Genomic DNA, 20,824 nt, shown 5'->3' on the forward strand with positions numbered 1-20,824 from the left:
AGAAAGGAAACAGGCTCGCTCCTTCTCTCCCTTCCTTCTTTCCATTCTGTTTCTCTCCACGTATATTCCTTTCTCCTAAATAGCATGTTATGTTGCTTTACTTAATTTTTCAAAGCTGTTTTATAAATTCGAATGCCAAACAATCTGTCCTGCATCGCCTTTTGCACAATAGTCAATATTTGCAAGTAAGCGTTCGTGGAAGGCCTCTCAGCAAAGCTTTTTTTAAAAAATCGCACACCGTCATTCTGCCTTTCAATGTTCCTGTGTCAACCTGAGTCTCTCCATAATGACTGTCTTTGAAATTATACGTTAGGGTATTTTCATTTTTTAAATAATAACGTTTCCTGCTTGAGTACTCTCTCTTGTTTATTGTGCTTTCTTCGCCTTCGAACCTACAAATTTGTGTCTATCTCGAAGCTCCAGGAATCCCATTGTGAGGGATTCATGGACCGTGGGAGATGAAAGTGGGTGTCATTCCCGTGACTTTGGCGTAATTTCCAGGCTCCCCTGAGAAGTCCCAGGGTCTTGAGAAAAAAGGCTCGGTGGGCAGGGTCGTGGGCGGTGAGGCGGGACGGGGCGGGCACGGGCGGGCGTGTCCTGGGAGGTGTCGGGCGTGGGAGTGGCTGGGGAGTGGGCGTGGGCGCGGGTGGGGCCGGGCACGGCTACGGACCGCACGGCGGGCGCCGCGCCTCCACCGCCCGGGGCGCCTCCTCCCAAAGCCGCGCGGGAGGCAGCGGCGCGGCGTCTAGGCGCAGCGGCTCGGGAGCGCGGCGGGGCGGCGGCTCCGCCAGGGCAGCCCGGGCAGCGCCGGCCGGTGAGTGCGCGCGGGAGGCCGGGGGTCTGGGCGCGGAGCCGGGAGGGGCGCTGACGGCCCAGCCAGCGGGCCGCCCCCACGGGGCCCGCGGTGCCTCCGCCCCTCGGGGCGCTTTGTCTCTCGGGCTTCTCCCTCGGTCTCCCTCCAGCCTCACTCTTTCCTACAGATGTCACCAAATGTGACCTGCCCACACGCCCCGCGTCCCTCAGCCCTGGCAAGAGAGAGTCCCAAGAAGTGTTTTCCCGGCAAGCCTCCCCTGAGTCTCCCGCTCCGCCGCCCCAGCAGATTTCACTGGGCGTTCGCGTCTTCCGAGACGTGTGCGGCGCTTTGGATCCCACCCGGCCTTTTGCTGTGCAGTTGGGTTTTCACAGCTTCGCGAGCGCCCTTCCCTGGCTCCCCAGACGCCCTCGTCCTCGCCCTGCCGTGGCAGGTGTCAGCACGCCTTCTTAGTTCCAGCCCGTTTCTATCCCAATCGATTGTTGTAAAAAGCCCTCAGTATCTCCCTTCGTCCGACCCGGAGACCAGGCGCTGCCTCCCGCCGGGCCGGGCTGCTGCCTGCGGGGGGCGCGCAGAGAGGGGGCTGTGTTCCGACGCTCCGTTAACGGGGGGCTGTTAAGGGCCTTCCTGCCCTAAAATTTAGTAGTGGTGGCCTCCTGCCTAAAAATCCGTCTCCATCCTAAACACTTAACGTGGTCGGCCTTCTGCCGTAATAGTGGTTCTGATGTTACGGGCTCAAAGCTCCTCGCTTATACTGAGTAGAGACAGTGGATTCGGAAATCGCTTTTCTTGCACTGACCGCCTCGCTGAGCGCGCACTGTGGGCCAGACCAGCCGAGGAAGCATGGGGGGCGGGTGGCATTCTGACTAAAGGTAAAGCCCGCTAAGGTGGAAAAACTTCAAGGATCTGGGAACTGTGGCGAAGGCAACAGTCAGATAGGCTGGGGCGCAGGTAGCGAAGGTTCTTTTCCTCACCGTGATGAGTATTGTGTTCTCAGTCTGGAGTCTAGAATTTTTAAAATATGAATGGAAACTCTCATAACAACAGAAATGGCCATGGGGGGTAAGGGGAAGGGAGATAAGGCTTTTTCTTACCTGAAAACTGGGAACCATGTGCATTAGGTGTAAATTCATAATCTAAAGGAAGCTTGGAGGGGAATTTGAGGAATGCAATAGAAAGTATAAGCCTTTTTGAAATGAAATTGGAAATAGGTTTTTGCCAGGCAGTCATTATCATTACTGTAGTATTTCTTTGTATCAGAACACTCTCAGTTAGGGGACCGGAGGCAGGAGAGAGAAATTCAAACTAATTTGCATTGTAAAGAAACTTAGGGTGAAGAATTCCTAGGTAAGGTTGCTATGGCTGATATCTTAAGTGCACTGCTGGAAAGCGTTCTAGTCTATTAAGTATCACCTGAAGCCCCAATTCTGTTACCTAGCATTTCTTTTTCTCTCTCTCTAACTACTCTGAAACTATACAGAGTTACACGTCCCTCATTAATTTATGAGCGATACCGAAGGAATTGACTCAATCCAGCAAGTATTTGGGCGCTTTGCTAGGAGCTGCAGAACGACGGGAGATGGAGGAATTTTCCAATGCAAATAATAAAATCAAAAACACTGGACTGACTTATAAGGTGTAGGTGCGGGTTTGCACTGCCTAGTCAACTGAAATCAAAAACATTTGAATTTTCATCTCATTCTAAATGAGATATCTCGTGTGGCCCCTGATATCCTAATCATTTTGTAACTTTTCTACAATTGTAGGTAGTCTGCATTTTAGTAATTCCAAAGTAAAAAGTTCTCTAGGAACTATAATTAAGAAGTATGTCCATTTTCCCTAATGTTTGCATTACCATTGAGTTAATAAAGTCAAAAGCAACAAGAAAAAATGTGGAGACAATGATTTTCCTTTCTTTTTGCATGAAAGAAGATAGAGTCAATGTGGATAAACTTAATTCTCTGGTGCCTCCCAAACTGTGTTTTACCGAAGTCCGTTCTTTTGGAGGACAGATCCAATTCCATGAAATTTTTTAATTCTTCTTTTAGAAGACAAGTCCAGAGGCCAGTTTCATCAAATCTTTCACTGTAGGTACCAATAGCCATCAATGTCATCATCTCTCCAGCTTCACCATTGAAAACAATTGTATTCTTGGGGGCTTTGGAAAGAGGATGGGTCTTTTTTCAAAATCTGGCCAAAGCTAGGGACTTTATCAGTAGGGGAAGTACACACCCATTCAAAATGTTACATATCTTTCAGAGAATCCATGGTGCCCAGGTGAAAGACCTTACTTTTTAGAACAGGGGCAGTGACTTAGTCAGGAGACAGGTAGATAGAGGAAATGGAAATGAAGCAAGGATATGAGTAACTTCACAAACTGAATGGATAATAATTTAATTTACTTTAGAATGGAATAAATACTTGGCCTTTTGAGTGAGTGTTATGTGAATGGGAAGTAATAACTGTATTATTGTAAAAGACTGAAGACAAATTAGTCCTACTAATTTTTTAATCAAGACCAGTTTTTATCTTGAACATTGTGAATCCCATTATTTGATTTTCTTGTTCTCAAGGAAAGTTCTTCTGAGCTGATTTTTCTCCCAGTACAGATGCCCCATTCAGGATAGTTCTTCACATGCCAATTTTTGTAGCCATGAATTGCTAAGTATGAGAATAGTTGAATTCAAGATTTGAACTTGCTCACTCTCACACACACTAGTAATTCACCATTGGCAAAAAGACACATATAGATTGGTATTTATTTCATATAATGACTATATTCACTGTTAACCCCTGTGATAGCAGTAGTTATGTCTTGGGAGAGAGTTGGGTTGATATTAAGAATGAATGGATAGCATTAAGAAATATTTTGGACATAACTTCTTTCAAAAACAAACCAACAAAAAGAAACTTTCCTTTCTTCTATCCTAGGTCCAAAGAGGGAGCTCTGCCTTCTCCAGCTCTCAGCCCCACTGGTCAAGGTCTCACTGAACTGCACTAGACCTCCCATCCGGGGACCCTGCCCCCTGCCCCTTGTCTGCACTGTGAATCTGGGTAAGTAGAGGGCCTACTAGAACTAGTAAAATGGAAGAGTGGATCCTAGGTAGCAAGGAACTTTACCTGGACCACAGGATTCCCTAACATTTCTAGAGACCTGATAGCACATCCTTAGATATGAATCAGTTTTGACTTATCTTACTCTTTAGTGACAACTGGGTAGATGGTCACAACCCTAGAATGCCTGTGATAGATATTAATTGGATGAATAAATTAATGGAGATCATGGTTTTAATTCAAGCTCTGCCCTCAATGAGGTATGTGATCTTGGGCAAGTAACAAGTCAATTAAATTCTTTGGACCTTAATTTTTCTATGCTTAAAATCAGGTGATCATATGGGATCAGTGATTATCAACTAGTAATGTGTAGTTCTGTGCTTTTGAATCACTGGGAGAATTTATATATATATATATGAAAAAAAATACTGGGTCAGAGATTCTGATTTCATTGTCCTTCAAGGCCCAAGCATCTGTTTTTTTAAAAGCACCCTCCTGAGAAACACTTAATGTCCAGCCAAGACTGAGAATCACTGGGTTAAATAATCACTAAGAAATTATTCTAAGATTGTGTCACCTAAACATAGAAAGTAGGCCCAAAAACCCTTTTATAGATAACCTGGCCCCATATTACATGCACTCAACTGTCACCAAGTCTAAACATGACTTTCTAAGAAGCAGTCCAAATCAAGCAATTTCAGTTTATTCAGGGAATGTGCTGTGCCTTCTCATGGGCTCAGTATTCCCACAGTGCTTTGCGAGTTCTCTGCAAAGTGTTTTGATGGATTAAATTAGGTGTAACTCTGCCTATCAAAGATGATTAGCTGTTCCTAAAGTTCCCCAGAGACGATTATCTCTCTTCTCTTAGTATCCATGCCAGTGTTTAATTGCCTATTGAAATTTTCTCCTAGAGGTGATCTGTGACTTATAGGGGTAGGGGAGCAAAGTGTCAGCATGATCTCCTTGATTGTTGCTGAAATGTGAGCTGCTGTGTCCAAACCGAGATAAAAAAAAAAAATGATCCTCACACCTTCTCAAGTAGTTGTTGACTATTGAGTTACCAGAACTGGGATAGGAAAAAAAGAGCACATTGTTTACCTTAATCATGATTTGGGACCTATTCTTGTTGCCTTACATTATAAATTCTGTAGATGTTCACACTTTGAAAACAATTCCTCGATTTAAAGTTATAATTTGTTAAATTGTAATCTGTGAAATGTATTTCTGTTTATCCTACTCCTTTTTTTCTCTTAATGCCCTTCACATCTCAAAACACCTAGAAGAAGAAAAAACCAGTGTGTATGTGTGACTGTCAGATCAGTAAGAGAGAAACAAACACGAGTGGAGGAAAGATGGAGAGGCACTGAGGAGGAACCGTAGATCAAGGGTAAGGCGGCCAGTGGAGTGCCTGGAGCCACACTTAATTTCTTCCTTTCTCTCTGCTATTGGCCTTAACAGCTACTACGAGCTTTCTGAAATTTAGGCATATCATTGCATCTCAGCTGCTACATTCTGGTAAATGTGGGCTGGTGGCTGGTGATTCCCAGGTGTTCCCTGCATTCTCCACACAGAGTGGGTGGAGTGGTATCCCCATGGGTGAGTGGGCAGCCTGGGCATACTTGGTCTAGTCCAGCATTGGCCAATTTAGACTTAATTCTTAATAACGTCTTGGGTTGGAAAATGTTTTTTTCTGGAATGGAAAGCTACTGGCACCAGGGCTCTTTCCTTTTGTGTCTCAGAGGAGCTGCCCTTATGTGGTGTCAAAAATCGGATGCAGACCTCAGCCCCCTGCTTCTTCCTCCACCCTCACTGCCATTAAAAACAACTAGTATTGGATTCATTTTACATGTTTATTGCTAATGATTATTCCCAAAGATTTAATAATATTGGGCACATGTTTTGTTTTTTATAATTTATTCTTTACCTACTTCTTAAGTGATTTAAGATAGGAATAAATGTACTACGAAAAGGTGTTTTTTGTCATCATAACTTTAAGGCTAATGAAAAACTTTATTATTACTAAACTCAAACCCCAGTTATGTGTTTATATGTAAGCATGTTTTCTCCCACAAATCTAGTTATTTTTGTTTTGTTTTTTTTTAATAAAACATGCTTCCAAGCCTTTACTCACGTACATATCCAACCATGCATGCATTTGGGCGTGTGAGTGTATGTTACATATAAACACAGGACTGGGGCCCTGCCAACCACTGTCTTGTCCAGATCGCCCCACTTGTCCTTGGGCCTCATCCATCTCTAACAGACGTGTCATGGTGTCTCACCCCTTTCAGAGGGCTGCGTGTTATTCCATGGTGCCCATGCTGGTTTATTTCACCAATCCCCTGGTGCCACCCGTTATACCCAAGGCAGGCACTGTAATTCAAAGGCGCTCTGACACCATGATGTCCAGGGCAGTAGCGAAGGTGGTGGTCAGGGAGACACAAAATGTGGCTGATACATCCATCCACCTGCTTTGTTAACACTTTAGTTTAAGGCAACACTGGACCTCTCCAGTGCATGCTCAGTGCCTGCCCCGTAAACGCGCCCAGGAGTTTCTGTACCTCCTGTACAGACTGATCCAGAACCTGTTGAACCGGAGGCCCTTCTCAGTGTGCAGCAGTGTGGGCACTATGTAGGCCAGCCACGTGCCCAGCAGGATGGTTGCCGTGAGCAGGATGATGGATATCTCAACTGGGATGATGGAGGATGGGAGAGCCCAGTAGACATAGACACTGAAGGTGGTCTCCAGGTGACAGTAGCTGTAGAATGGATCCACGATGGAAATGTGGAAGATGTGTATTCTGTTCCGTTCGTCAAAAAGGACCTTGTTTGCAGTCGGGCCTCCCAGGATCTGGTATGGGACATCCGGCCACCTCAAGGGGGTGTGGTTGTTGGCGTCGGGCAGCTCACGTAGTTCTCCCGGTGCCAGGCCACAAATCTAGTTTTCAAAAGATATTAAGTGCAGTCAGAGTTGTTCTGGTCCTTAGGATTATCATTAGTTTGCTTTTTAAATCATTACTTCCTCAGAACAACTAAATGTTGTAAGATAATAAGAAATGATAAAACTTTCATAACTAGTCCCTGTTTTATTGAACAGTTTTAGAACAATCTCCAAAGCCAGCTGAAGTTTTCATTTCTGCATTCCTTCCTGGGTGCATTCATTCATTCAAGAAATGTCTAGTGAATTCCCGTGATATGCCTGTCCTCGTAGCTTTCATTCTCAGGAAGGGAGGAGGGAAGATGGAAAATAAAGAAAGGAAATACAGTGTGAGTTAGATGCTGGTGAGTGCCATGGAGAGAAAAATGAAGCCGGGAAGAAGGCAGTAGAGAAGTTGGCTGAGCAATTTTTAAAATAAGGTAGTTAGGAAAAGGAAAACTTCCTCTGAAAAGTGACATTGAGCACAGACCTGAAGGCAGTGAAGCAGGAAGTTAGAGGCTATCTGGGAGTGGAGCATTGGGCCAAACGCAAAGATCTTGAGGCAGGTGGACCCCTGCACTTTCTCAGAACAGCAGAAAGCTCCCCTGTGGCTGGAGAAGAGTGACAAGGTAGAAAATAGAAGGAGATGAAATCAGCCAAGAAAGGGGCAGTTGTGGGGCAGGAGTTTTGGTACAACGCTGAAGATCCAGACGGCTTTATAGGGCCTTTTCAGTGGAATACTTGTAAGGGGATTGAAGATGAGGTTTCTTACCGTTTAGTCAAAATAACAGCTGCCCTGAGATCTCTGCTTCTTTGTTACACCCTCTGACTGTTCCCAGGTTTCTCTTCCTCACCGCATCATCCTCTGCCTGCTTTCCCTTGAGGTTCTTTCTTCCCTGAGGCTGGTCAGGGAGTGAGATCAGTCTCCTGTTTGCCTTTCTTGGTGCCCTGAAGATAAGGGTTGCCCTCCCTTTTTAAAGAATGCATTAATAGTTGCTAAAGAATAAAACCTGTCAGGTAGCACCAGAACCAACAATCATGACAGAAATTAATACATTTGTACAAAATATACGCTTGGTTTACATTGTAGTCCAGTGCTTGCTTTGCCGGGGCCCCAAATTTATCCTACTTGTTTTGTCTGGCCTGCACATTGCTTTATAAAAATTTGTGTTGGTTTCCGACATTTAAAAATTTAGAAAGTTTTTGTTAAAATGTAGTTTCAAATTCTCTTTAAAAATAGGATGCTCTATTTATATGAAGTTCTAGAACAGGCAAAACTCATCCATGGTAATAGAATCAGAACCACAGTTGCCTGACTGAGGGACGTGGCAGGGATTGACTGGGTAGAAACATGAGGGAAATTTCTGGATGATGAAAAGGTTCTATTTAGAATAGTCTGAAATGCATGGTAGAATTCATTAAGTCACTAATCTGTACAGTTCACAATATGTAAATGGAACCTCAATATAAAAGAAAATTTGAAGACATGCAGCAAGAGCTGAGCAGCAGCTGACCACTAGCTCTTTTAGATGGCACTAGAAGACTTGGTTGGTTCACTTCAGTCATTGTCACTACCCACCTGGCCCTTGAAGGTGGTATTGATGCATGATTCCCACATAGTTTCTTGGTGGTTTTGGTTTCCGTTCTCAATAGGGAGCAAATCTGATGGGCCTGCTATGTTTAAGCAGCAGTGGAGAAAACAGTGCCTGCCTCTTCCAGTTGTATGTGAAGCATGTAACAAAAGCATACCTGAAAGCTTAGATCAGTCAAATTACTCACCTAGGTGCATCTCTCGGTGGCATTCTCAAATCTAGAATCTCAGAAGGCTGTGAACATGACTCTCCCTTTTCCTCTCAAATGCCCTGGGTCCTCTGTGTTTGCAGACTCCTCTTCTGAGAGGATAAGAGAGAATGCCCTTTATCAGCACTTAAAACTTACTTTTGTTAGTTTTGTTATGAAAATAAGTGTCTACTATGGAAATCCTAGAAAGTACCTATAAAAAGAAAGTAAAATTACCACCATCCAAACATACCATTTTGTTTATTTACCAAATCTGTTTATCATTTTGTGATAAATTCTTTTAAATCCTTCTCCATGCATCAATGTATTTTTATTAAAAATGTATTTGATAAAATTTAGCACACAGCTGCCCCATTTGGGAAATGGAAAAATAGTAAGTCATAGACTAAAGATGACAGACAAGCATAGGGATTTGCTCTGTCTCTCCTAGAACTCTTTGTAAAGGGCTATAAAATTACACAAGGAATAGGAAGAACTCTGAAGAGAATGAGACAGGAGTGTATTTGTAGCAAGCTACTGATGAAACAGAAGCAAGAATTAGTGCAAGCACCATGGGAATGAGAGTGATCTAGAAAGAAGCTCGAGCATGGAGCCAGCAAGGACAAAGGGCAGGCAGAGCAGGGGGCCTGGAAAGTCTTTATGAATTAGTTAAGGTGAACCAGTGCTGAGTTTTGACATTGCAGAGTAATTCTTTTCTCTTCCTGGAATTTGGAAAGAGGGTAGGTCCTAACCTGGAGGTCAGCTCTTGCCTCCTCACCCTTAAGTCAAGCTAGCAATCAGCAGAGCTCACTTGGTACATAAAGCCTCCTAATTACCTAATTTCATTCAGGGAAGGATACTGTTCTGAAAACATTTATATACAGGATAGTGGAGGAAAACGACACCAATTCAAAGTCAGTGAAGTCTTTAATTTGCTCTAAAAAAATTGTGTGTGTGTGTGTGTGTGTGTGTGTGTGTGTGTGTGTGTGTGTGTACATAGGCAAGAATAACCTGGCACACGAGGAAGCATGAAAATAAAACATAAAACAATACCAAGATAAGCAGTTACAAATATCAGAGTAATGCCAGAGAATTCCATATCATTCAGGAAGATCATTCAAAATAGCTTTTTAAAATATCTAAGAACCCTCAGAGTGATTAAGAAGATATTGTTTCCATACAACAAAACAATATCAGAAGGAGCAATCAAAAACAGACAAAAAAGATCTTGAATTTTTTTAATGATTACTAAAATAAAAAGAATTAATTAGGAGGACTGAAAGATAAAGTTTAAGAAATCTCCTAGAATGCACAACAAATGGCAAAGAGATGGAGAGTAGTGTATATGCTAGAAAAGTAAGGAATGCAGAGAAGCAGTCTGGTAAGTCCAATACCAGACTTCTGGAGCTCTAGAAAGAAAAAACAATGAAAATGGAAAGGAAGAAGTGGAAAAGAAATACTAGGAAAAAAATTCCAATAGTTGAGGGAAAGTATGAGATAAAAAGGGTCCATGAAATGAAGAAAAAATCCATACAGAAATAACAATCATAAAATTTCAGAGTCAAGGGAACAGGCTCCTAAAACTTTCTGAAAGGGAAAATAAAGTCACTTAAGATTGACAGACATAAAGTTTCTCATCAAGGAACTGGATACTAAATGACAGTGGAGCAATGCCTTCAAAATTATGAGGGAAAATGATTTTGAACTTAAAATTCTATTGTTAGTAAAATTATCAATTAAGTGTGAGAAAGAAATGGAGACATTCTCAGACATTCAAAGACTTAGGCTATTTATTTCCAAGTATCCTTTCTGAAGCAAATACTTAAAGATGTGCTCCAGCAAAATGAGGGTAGAAAACAAGGAGGAGGAAGTTGTGGAATAAGGAGTAATTCCCCAAGTGCATTGAAATAAACTGTAGGCTGACAGATGTGTACCAAGCTTAGAAAGAAATTGACCCAAATTAGGACAAGTAGTCAGCCCCAAGAATGACTTTAAAAAGAATAAGTAAATTCCATTCAATAGATAGAACCAGTAATGAACAATGTTCACAGTTATAATAATGAGACTTCTAGCAACATGGAAAACTAAGCTGACTCATACAGACCTTCCTCCAGTACAACCACATGAAAATAAATAATAAAACACAATTAAATGTTTAATAAGTAGTTAAGTTTGAAATAAAGACTACCAGAAGAATGCAGAAAAATGTTTTAAAAGAGTAATAAGTCCAAGCTCATACTCAGCACAATGCATAGGAGTTATCTTTGTCTGTGGAATAAAGCTCCTAGGGTATGGGGGTTGGGTCATGCCATTCAAATCTCAAAAGGTGACATGGCCTCAGGCCCAAGGAGACAGGGAAACCCCCTCCCCATTTAATATGAGCTCACAATTTTGAAAACCGACAAACTACCATAAGGGATTATCAGTAAGCAAAACAAATAGAAGAATCAGATCCCCAAGAATTTAAGATAATGGAAATAATGGACAAAATCATAAGTGTGTTAAAAATTATTAAAGGGATTAAAAGAATACAAACAAAAGAAAAAAATAGTGCACTATGAAAAAAGAACAGCATATTTTAAAAAGAAGGTGTAGACATGAAAAATACAGACATTGATTTTTTTTTTAATTAATGTATTAGCTGAACAGCATATTAGAGCCAAAGGTAGATTAGTGAAAAGGAATCTGAGAAAATTATCTTGAATCATCCCATTGAGATAAAAAGATGGGGAATGTCATAGGTTAAAAGACACAATGCTATAATGAGAAGCTCCAACAAATGTTTAGTAGAAATTCCAGAAGAGAAGGAATGAAGAAGCCTGTATTGGTTACATAAGTAAACAAATTAAGATAGTAATACAATCTAGCAAGAATGTAGAGAGTAATGAGATTTGAATATTCATTTTTCATCATGAGCATTCATAGATAGTGTTTAAATTCAGTAAGCCAAAAAATAGCCATATAATTATATTATTGAGAGCAGTAGTTTTAAAATCTAGAGATTTGGAAATGTATCACACTGACTGGAGGATGCTATTAGCATTTAGTGTTAGTAACTAATATGCTAAATGCACAGAACAGTTCTACACAAGTCCACCTGAAATACTAATAGCATTCTTTTTGAGAAATGCTTATTTAGAGTTAAAAATAAGCTGATGAGAAGAACTAAAAACAAAATTTCTTTAAGAAAATGGTTGCTTCAGGGAACAGAGCTAGAGTTGGGGAAATGAGGGGTGGAAAATGGTATATTTTCCTGATTAGCCCTTTCATAATATTTGCAATTTTATCATGTCTATTATTTTCACTGAAATTATTGTTTTAGAAAAGGAAATGACTGGTAAACCAGTAGTTTCTTCTTCCAGTTTCACTTAGAGAACTTTTTCTTATTAAAATATCTGTCATTCCAATTTAAGCACCAGTTTGAATTACTGAGCTTTTTATCCCAAAGATTCTGAAGGCATATTTTGTAAGTATTAATGGTCTTTCAAGTGCTCCTAGTTGGAAAATAAATCTTACAATTTATCAACTCATGGAGTCACAGCAAATTAGTACTGAAGGGATTCCATGTTTTTAAGGAAATCGAATAATTTTTCCATGGCATGTTAGTTTTTGATCAGCAGTTCTTTATAGGACAAAGTAGAATGGGCATATAGTCAAATAGTTAGAGCATATGACTTCAAATTGGAACCTGTAGCCTGCCATTTATGGTCCTGTGAGACCTGGTCATGTAGGACCTCTCCGGTCTAATTTCCTGTAACCACCCAAAATACAGTTTCTACCAGTGCTTTTGGTATCCTATGAACGTTTCCTGTTAGTTTTTACTTTTCACTTCCCTGTGAAGAATCACATGGCCCTCAATTTTGCCTTGTACCCATTATCTAAAAACTACTACAAATCACTATCCTCTCTGAAGCCTTCCTTGACCTCTCATCTTGCTTCTAATTTGGTTAAGACCACCATGCTTTGTAAGTAACAAATCATAACACATGGGAATACATGCCTATAGCTAATATAATTAGATAAAATTAATAAACATTTTGTCATGATTAATCTGATACACAGTTAATGAGTTAATGAGCATAGCATAAGAGCACAGCTTCTAAAATGAGCAGGATCCTAAATTTCCAGTCCTGCCTGTTAGTACTCCATCCAGCCTCAGAGAGTTCATCTGGAAAAATGTGGGAAAAAATAATTCTTACCTGAAAATGGATGCTGTGATTCTTTAGTTGTACAGTCTCAATAAATATAAACTACTATAATTATATTTATTATTGTATGTAAATAAGCTCACAAAAATGTCTACCAATCATATTTTTATAGACTCCTAGTAAATTACCCTATTTAAATGAGCATTAATATTGTTTAAATATAAACTATTTTTTATTACCATCACACACATTAAATTCACAGAGATCAAAAAACAAAATCCTCCTTACAATAGCAAAATTTGGAAGTATCCTAAGTGTCTAATAATAGGGAAGGTGGATAACTAAATCATGGTACATATATTTTAGAAAATATGCAACCATTAAAAGTTATGTTTCTGAAGTTGTTCATTAACATGGCAAAATGTTTAAGATAAAGTTTAAGCAAAAACTTTTAATGTAAAGCTGTTAAGGTAGTATCTTAGTCATGTAAATATACACTATGTATGTACAAACATATGCATTTATCATTTACATAAATTATGTATCATGCATGAGGAAAATGGAAAATTTCCAAATATCTACAGTGCTCATATCTTACTTTTAGAATAAGAAGGGGGAAAGTAATATGATGTAATATAACAAAAGCCCTTGGTTTCATTTCCTAAACATTGCTCTTTCCTTGCCAACAATCTCTGGCTCCCATCCCCCAAACTCTCTGCTCCTCTGTATGCTTTATCATGTCATATACCTCTGCCCACCTGTAAGGAATCCTTAAAAGGATGTAGATTCCTGCAAAGACATGAGATGACAAGTTCCCTGAGGACATGTTCTATAGCTGTTGATCTCTGAACAGAGCAAATTTTCATGTTACAGCCAAACATGAAAGTGGGGAGTAGATTTATATTGAACGAGTGAATAAGTGGAGACCCAAGGCCTCAAGAAATTGAGCAGTTAAAAAGAAGCAAGTGTGAGATTGATTAAAGAGGTAATAACAAATAGCTACTGAGTACCTTATTCTAAGTGCTTTGTAATTCCTCAATGCGGCCCTGTTAGGATTGGTTAGTCAGTTTATGGGGCATCCATATAGTGGCATTCTATGCACTTGCTTAAAAAACAAAAGAATGAGGAAGGTTTCTTGTACTGATATGGAAAGGTCGCCGAGTTATATTATCGAATGAAAAAAAGCAAAGTGTGGAACTGCGTTAAGTCATGCTACTGCTCATAGGAAGAACACTGTCTATTCACATCTGCTTGTGTATAAAATATCTCAGGACAGACACACAGGAAACATGCTGTGGTTGCCTCCCAGCCATGAAATAGTAATGAGACTTCACTTTAATCCTCTTTACACATGAATTTTTAAGCCATTGAATATATTTCAAAAAGACAATTAAAATAAAAAGGGAAATCATTATTGCCATTTACAAACCCTGAGCAACCTGAGGTTGAAGAAAATTAGATGCCCTATTAAATATAAATAAATAATATATATTTGATTATATATTAAATATAATACTATAGCAGTAGAAGTAGTAGTAGTAACACTAGTCACACTTATCAAGCACTTCCTGTGTGCCAGGCCCCATGATAAGTACTTTAGAAGCAGATTTATTCCTCACAGATCTATAATGAGGTTTTATTTTTATCTCAGTGTTGTAGCTGAAGAATCTGAAGGAGACATGTAATTTATTTTCCCATCCAGGAAGCTAATAATTAGTCTGGGGCAGCAAGCATTAACCAGGACTTGTGTCACTCTACTGAGAGAGGCCAAGTAACTTGCCAGATGGCCTGTTGTAATGGCAGGACCAGGCCTGGAACTGAGGTCTCTGTGGTCCCACAGCCTGTGCTCCTAGCTGCTACTCACAGATAAGCAAATGAATGGTCCAAAAGCTTACATATTTTGCAAAAAACACACAGCTGTTAAGTGCCAGTTCCAGCCTCCATACACAGTCCTTAACCCAAAGCCTGCTGTATAATATTGCCTTTCTGAATACTAATCTAAGAATCCTTCGGCAGAGGAATTTAAGGGGAGGAGGATAAATATGGAAGAAGAGGAGAAGGATGGGCAGAGCCCCAAGGTAAATACTCTGGCAGCCTTGACCCCCACCACTCAAATATACTCAGAACATTCAGTCTACAAACATCTGGAGCCTGCTGCATCCCAGGCTGTGTGCTTGCTGCTTGGAGTCTATGGTCCTGCCCTCATGGAGGTTACGATCTACTTTCAGGACCGGCTTGTGTAGATTGTAGGGCCTTTGGCTCTTCCTACATATTGGGCCATTGCAATTAATCAATAATTATTAATAAGGAAAAGCAGGTAATATATCCTTGTTATGCTAAGAGTTCCAGAACTAGAGAAGAAGAAGCAGTCTTTTCAAACTGCTTTCAGGAAAAGGCTAATAGAATTATAAATGAAAAAGTTTTTTTCTGGACTAAAATTCATGAAGCCTTTTCTATATGCTACATACTTTCTTTAATAGAAAAGTTTATGTCCTGTCGCTCTGGGAAATATAATAAATAACATTTATTTTTATTCATTCATGCAAATGACCATAGAGAAATGATATGAAAGATATAGTAAGTTTGAGCATGTGCTTGCATACTTGGAATGAAAAGGTTAACATACACATTATCAGAGTTATAACTACATGAGTTGGTTCCTTTGAATAGATAGATGGATGTTCTCACTGAGACTGTCTCTCTTCCAATACCTCCTGTCCACAGTGAAGAATACTCACTTTCAAACTTAAAACAAGGAAAAACGCATTATTGAACTGGTTGTGGAGGGGCGGGGTCTTATTTTCAGACAACTGAATCCATTCTAGCTAAATCTGCAAATATTTAATTGGCATTTTGAACAAACTTGCCAAATACCATCTTCATAATGTTGCTACTGGAAATAGTATTTAAAGATGAGAAACTAAGTCCCTGAGAGGCAAGTTTTTTTTCCATATTCATTCAACAAGCATTTTGAATCCCTAAGTAGCAGTCACTGTGCAGTGATCAACAGCAGTGGGTCTCTGCTCTCATGGATCTCACAGTCTACATTCCCGAAAGCTTGTTTGTCTCATTCCAAGAGCTTTAAAAAATAGATTCTGTAACTACTAAATCAGAATCTCAAAAGGGCCTAGAAATCTGTGGTTTCAAGAGCCCAGGTAATTTTGATGTGCTTCCAGGTATGGAAGCTGGCTCAGGGGCTTGAAACCTAGGACTAGTGCTAGACTGACCCTGACCTCCAACTTGGAGCATCTTCCACAAAGCCATCGTGAATCTCTATTATGGGCAAGCAACTAATTCTTGCTTTTAGTTGAAGGTTAAAAATGTTGAGGCTCCTTCCTGCCTCCCTTCCTGCCTCCCTTCCTCCCTTCCTGCTCCCCTTCCTCTCTTTCTGCCTCCCTCCCTCCCTTCCTGCCTTCCTTCCTTCCTTCCTCCCTTCCTGCCTTCCTTGCTTCCTCCCTTCCTGCCTCCCTTCCTCCCTTCCTGCTTTCCTTCCTTCCTCCCTTCCTGTCTCCCTTCCTGCCTTCCTTCCTGCATTCCTTCCTCCCTTCCTGCCTCCCTTCCTCCCTTCCTCCCTTCCTGCCTCCCTTCCTGCCTCCCTTCCTCCCTTCCTCCCTTCCTGCCTTCCTGCCTTCTTGCCTTCTTGCCATCCTTCCTGCCTTCCTGCCTTCCTTCCTGCCTTCCTGCCTTCCTTCCTGCCTTCCTGCCTCCCTTCCTGCCTTCCTTCCTGCCTTCCTGCCTTCCTTCCTGCCTTCCTGCCTCCCTTCCTGCCTTCCTTCCTGCCTTCCTGCCTTCCTTCCTGCCTCCCTTCCTTCCTCCCTTCCTGCCTTCCTGCCTTCCTGCCTTCCTCCCTTCCTCCCTTTCTGCCTTCCTGCCTTCTTGCCTTCTTGCCATCCTTCCTGCCTTCCTGCCTTCCTTCCTGCCTGCCTCCCTTCCTGCCTTCCTTCCTGCCTTCCTTCCTGCCTTCCTGCCTTCCTGCCTTCCTCCCTTCCTGCCTTCCTGCCTTCCTTCCTGCCTCCCTTCCTGCCTTCCTTCTTGCCTTCTTGCCTTCCTTCCTGCCTTCCTTCCTTCCACCTTCCCTCCCTTTTTGCCTCCTTTCTTCCCTTCCTCTTTTGGCAAGCTTCTCAGACAGTTCTCCTATTTGGCATGGTACTGAGTTCAGGTGGCATGGGATTAGTAGAGCAGCAATTGCTGAGGAATGTGACCGGGCTCAAGGACAACTTCTTATTAGATGATACAGAGAAAGCAGCTGAGAATTCCTCTTATGATACTCAGAAATACTAAGACAATTAATAGAATGGGAAAGTGTTGAGTTCGGGCAAGGGATCTGCAGATGTGAGAGCTCAGGACCACTCACAGTGAGAAGGCTTGTGATTGTCATTGGAAAATTTCAGGGTAACAAACAAAGTGCCCAGCCCTATCAAAGAGCAATTGAGGAGACCCTACCAGAGACTACTCAGTGAGCAGGTGGATCCCCAAAATTAATTTCCTTAAGGTGAAAGCTGACTTTAGCATTTTGTTTAACTCTCTGTGTTCATTTCTTCATATAGCTCTTGGCCCTAGTAATTTTTTTCTAACCTCCAGATTGCACAGTTGATAAGAAGATTAAATTTTCATTTAGTACTTTTTGGTGTTTTCATTGGGATGATTGATCTAGTACATAATCACTATAGAAATGGAAGGGAAGATGTGAAGACACTTTTTCATGATGGTTGACTGTGAAGGAAGGCCATTTCATAGTAACTGAAAGGGAAATTACATAGGTGACAACAAAAATTGAGAAACACATATATTAACAGAGAAGAACCGAGCAACACATCTAAGCTCTTAAAGAGTAAAAATCTTATTTCATCTAATGAGATTGTTTGCAAACAAAAATTTTAAGGGCTTTTTCCCTGATGATTTTAGTGATGTATGAGAAGAAAAGGAAATGAACAGCACAGTGATACAAGGTGTGTTAACCGTGGCATTTACAGTAGGAGAGGAAGGCCATCCAAAATGCAGCCTTTGACATTATTCAACATTGATGTAGAGAATTTTTACAATAGTTCTGCTACACAGGTTGACAAAGCATGCCAGAGGTCAAGATTTGCCAAGCACAGTGGTTGTCACCAAGGGCCGGAAAATCGCAGACTATTTGCTGAATTTTGGAGAAATAAAAATGTGAAGAAAGTTTAGAATACTCTTTCTGATTTTGTAGAAAGAATCACTGTTGGTCATGTAAATCAAGACTGTTCTTATAATTATGCAAAAATAGGCATTTCTAAAAATAAACTGCTGGAAAAAAGACAAATGCATGATGCTTAAACTATTAGCACGAATCCTGCTAAGTCAGTTTAGTGAGAATCTACCCCCAACCCTTAAAATCCTATCACCCTTGATGGGTGATCAAATTCTCCCCACTGGCCCCCCACCACATTTGATATCTGATCACTCTGGACTGCCTGCATCAGGAATGCTGTTAAATTGGTTTAGCAACAATCCCCTGTCCTTGATGTGTCTTACTGGTGAGTTTCCACATACAGATGCCCCTCAGCCTGCTCACTGGCTATAAATCCCCACTTGTTTTCACTGCACTTGGAGTTGAGCCCCACTTTTCTCCTCCATTGCAATAGCATTGACATCATTTGGAATATTCCTAAATAAAATCTTCCTTACCATTAAAAAAAAATGTTGAGGCTGTTTTGTGGTAATTTTTATTTATAAATATCTGTGCCTTTTGAATTTAATGACTACTTTGAATAAGCAACAAGTTTGTGGTTTCAGAGTATTTTTGAACAAGCCACTTACCCTCAGGTGAGTAGAGATGAGTCTGTTTTTCTCACCTACAAAATGAGGGAGTTAAATTGGATGATGTCCAAGTCCCTCCCTGCTTCTGACCCACAGATAAGGGAGGAGACACACTGAGATATCAAAGGTCCGAAAGGACCAGCCAGGGAACTCAAGGCTTAACAGCACAAGAGTGGTGCTGAGAGGGCACCCTTCATATTTATTTAGTAAATGGTTGTTAACAACAATAGAATTCTGCATGCAGGACCCAATACACAATCATTAATCAACTCTAAGCTTAATTCTCAGCAGTCTCCAGTCTCTTCTGGGGTGTGACGTTCCTACATGGTGAACAAGTTCTCACATGGTGAGCAATGCAAGGGCAGTCATATCACAGAAACTGTTTTGGTCTTGATCATGCATCATAAATTACAAATAATCAAGGCAGATATGATTATACATTCTATTTCTATACTTGATTTATATATGAATCCCACATCCAAGATTCTTTTCTGATCTAGAAATCTATGGTGAAAGATGTTCTAAACTATTTTTAAGTCCCTTCTTTCATAGCTGTGGAAAACAGGATTTGAACCTCTAGGTCAGTTTGCTTTTCTGTCATTAGTATTTCTGTTGGAGAACCTGCCAGAAGATTTTTCTCTCTAGGCCATCTGAGAAGTAACTTTTCTTATGGGAGGGGTTGTGCAGTTATTTTTACAACTTGGTGATGTAAAATTTCAATCAGCACACTGGGATCTCATTATCTGTCAGATAAGAGTCTGGTCATTTGATCTCCTTGCCTTGGTCCTGTGGCTACTTCACCTCTCTTCTTCTGATAAGGTAGTTATTGATAGCCTTCAAGGCTTTAATTATTTAATCATTGTTGATGAGCATAAAAAGTTCCCCAAAGCCTAGTAAACATAATGTTCCTCATGTAATTGTAGATTAATGATACAAAAATAAAATAAAATAAAATAAAGTTCCCCAAAAGGACAGCCTCTCATTATAATATCCCTTCTCCTCTCCAGTCCTTCCTCTGCCCAGGGAAGACATCTATGAACTGCCAAACAGATAACTCAAGGAAGACATAGACTATATAGCCAGGATCCTAACACCTCAAAAATATTTGAGAATCCCCTTTTCTCTGTCTCTTCCTGACCTACAAATGGTTATGGTTGCCAGATTTAGCAATCAAAAATGTAAGATACCCAATTACAGTTGAGATAAAGAATAAAGCTTTAATTTAAGTATGCCCCATGCAATATTTGGAACATACTTTTACTAAAAAGTTATTTGCTTCTTACCTGACATTCAGATTTAATTGGACATTCTATATTTCATCTGGCAACCCTACAGAGAGTACATACCCTAATGCTTTCCTAAGTCCATCTGTCTAATGATTTGAGATCTAAGTTTTTTTGAGGTTTGCTCCTAAATTAAACACTGAATGAAATGTTTACAACAACTAAGACTGCATGTACATGAAGTGTAGTGGATGTTGCCCTGCCTGCTTACTCACCACTCTCTTCCATTGTGAAAATACAAGGATAGAAATAAGACTTTGCTTGAAAAACCTAAGCTAGATATTTCTCTGTTTTGTAAAATCTAATTAAATATATCAAAGATGCACATAAGCAAGACAGTACTACAATGCATTGCACAAAATTTATTTATACCCTATTCAATCTTTTCTTTTAGTTTGGCTGCATGCTTGGGCAGGTGTGGCTGTTTTCTTCGCCTTCCCCTGTGTCAGTGTTTGAACCTTGGCTGAACATTGGAATCACCTGTAGAGCTTCTAAAACTCTCAATCCCTGCCTGCCTCCCAGACCAGTTAAATCAGGATCCCTGGCAGTAACATCAGGCATCCATAGTACTTAAAACCGCCCAGGTGATTCCAGTGTGCTGAGCTGAGAACCAGTTCCCGAAATGAAAATGACAAATTCAAAGAAGGATTTTAACTGCTAAATCATGTCCTTATATTTCAAATTCCTCTTCAAAATTTATTTCATGTACTTTTTGGTAAGCCTATTATATTACCTTATTATAGCATATTGTATATTATAGAGATTATTTTTTAAAAACATCTCACCTGGCTTTAATCATGTCCCTGGTTCGTTATTAATTTCCTAAAAGTGTACAATTGGATTTTGTTTTCAAATGTTTCTTTGTGATTTTCTTGTCTTTTTCATATGTATATCTCTGTCTCCAATTACAAACTAGTGGTTCTTAACTCTGCTCAGTAGAATCATCTTAGAATTTTTAAAATAAATATGCCTAGGCCCACCTCCTGGAGACTCGGCTGTAATTGGCCTAGTGTGGAGCCCAGGGGTTGTTATTTTTTTAAAAGCA

At 40.5% G+C, this 20,824-nt stretch overlaps 1 protein-coding gene across 2 annotated transcripts in view; it reads left to right on the forward strand.

The window, feature by feature from the left end:
- The first annotated feature begins 689 nt into the window (after nt 1-689).
- Nucleotides 690-20,824, forward strand: part of SLC26A5 (solute carrier family 26 member 5) — a 55,157-nt gene continuing 35,022 nt past the window's right edge. The window contains exons 1-4 of one of the 2 annotated variants that reach the window (XM_057504427.1): nt 715-818; nt 2,750-2,898; nt 3,743-3,869; nt 5,149-5,252. The gene's annotated coding sequence lies outside the window, so the exon portion shown is untranslated. Of the gene's footprint in view, nt 819-2,749; nt 2,899-3,742; nt 3,870-5,148; nt 5,253-20,824 lie in introns of both variants that reach the window. The other variant, XM_057504428.1, reaches the window with a different exon arrangement.

The sequence above is a fragment of the Manis pentadactyla genome, chromosome 7, assembly GCF_030020395.1.
Source record: "Manis pentadactyla isolate mManPen7 chromosome 7, mManPen7.hap1, whole genome shotgun sequence".
In the NCBI taxonomy this organism is placed as follows: domain Eukaryota; kingdom Metazoa; phylum Chordata; class Mammalia; order Pholidota; family Manidae; genus Manis; species Manis pentadactyla.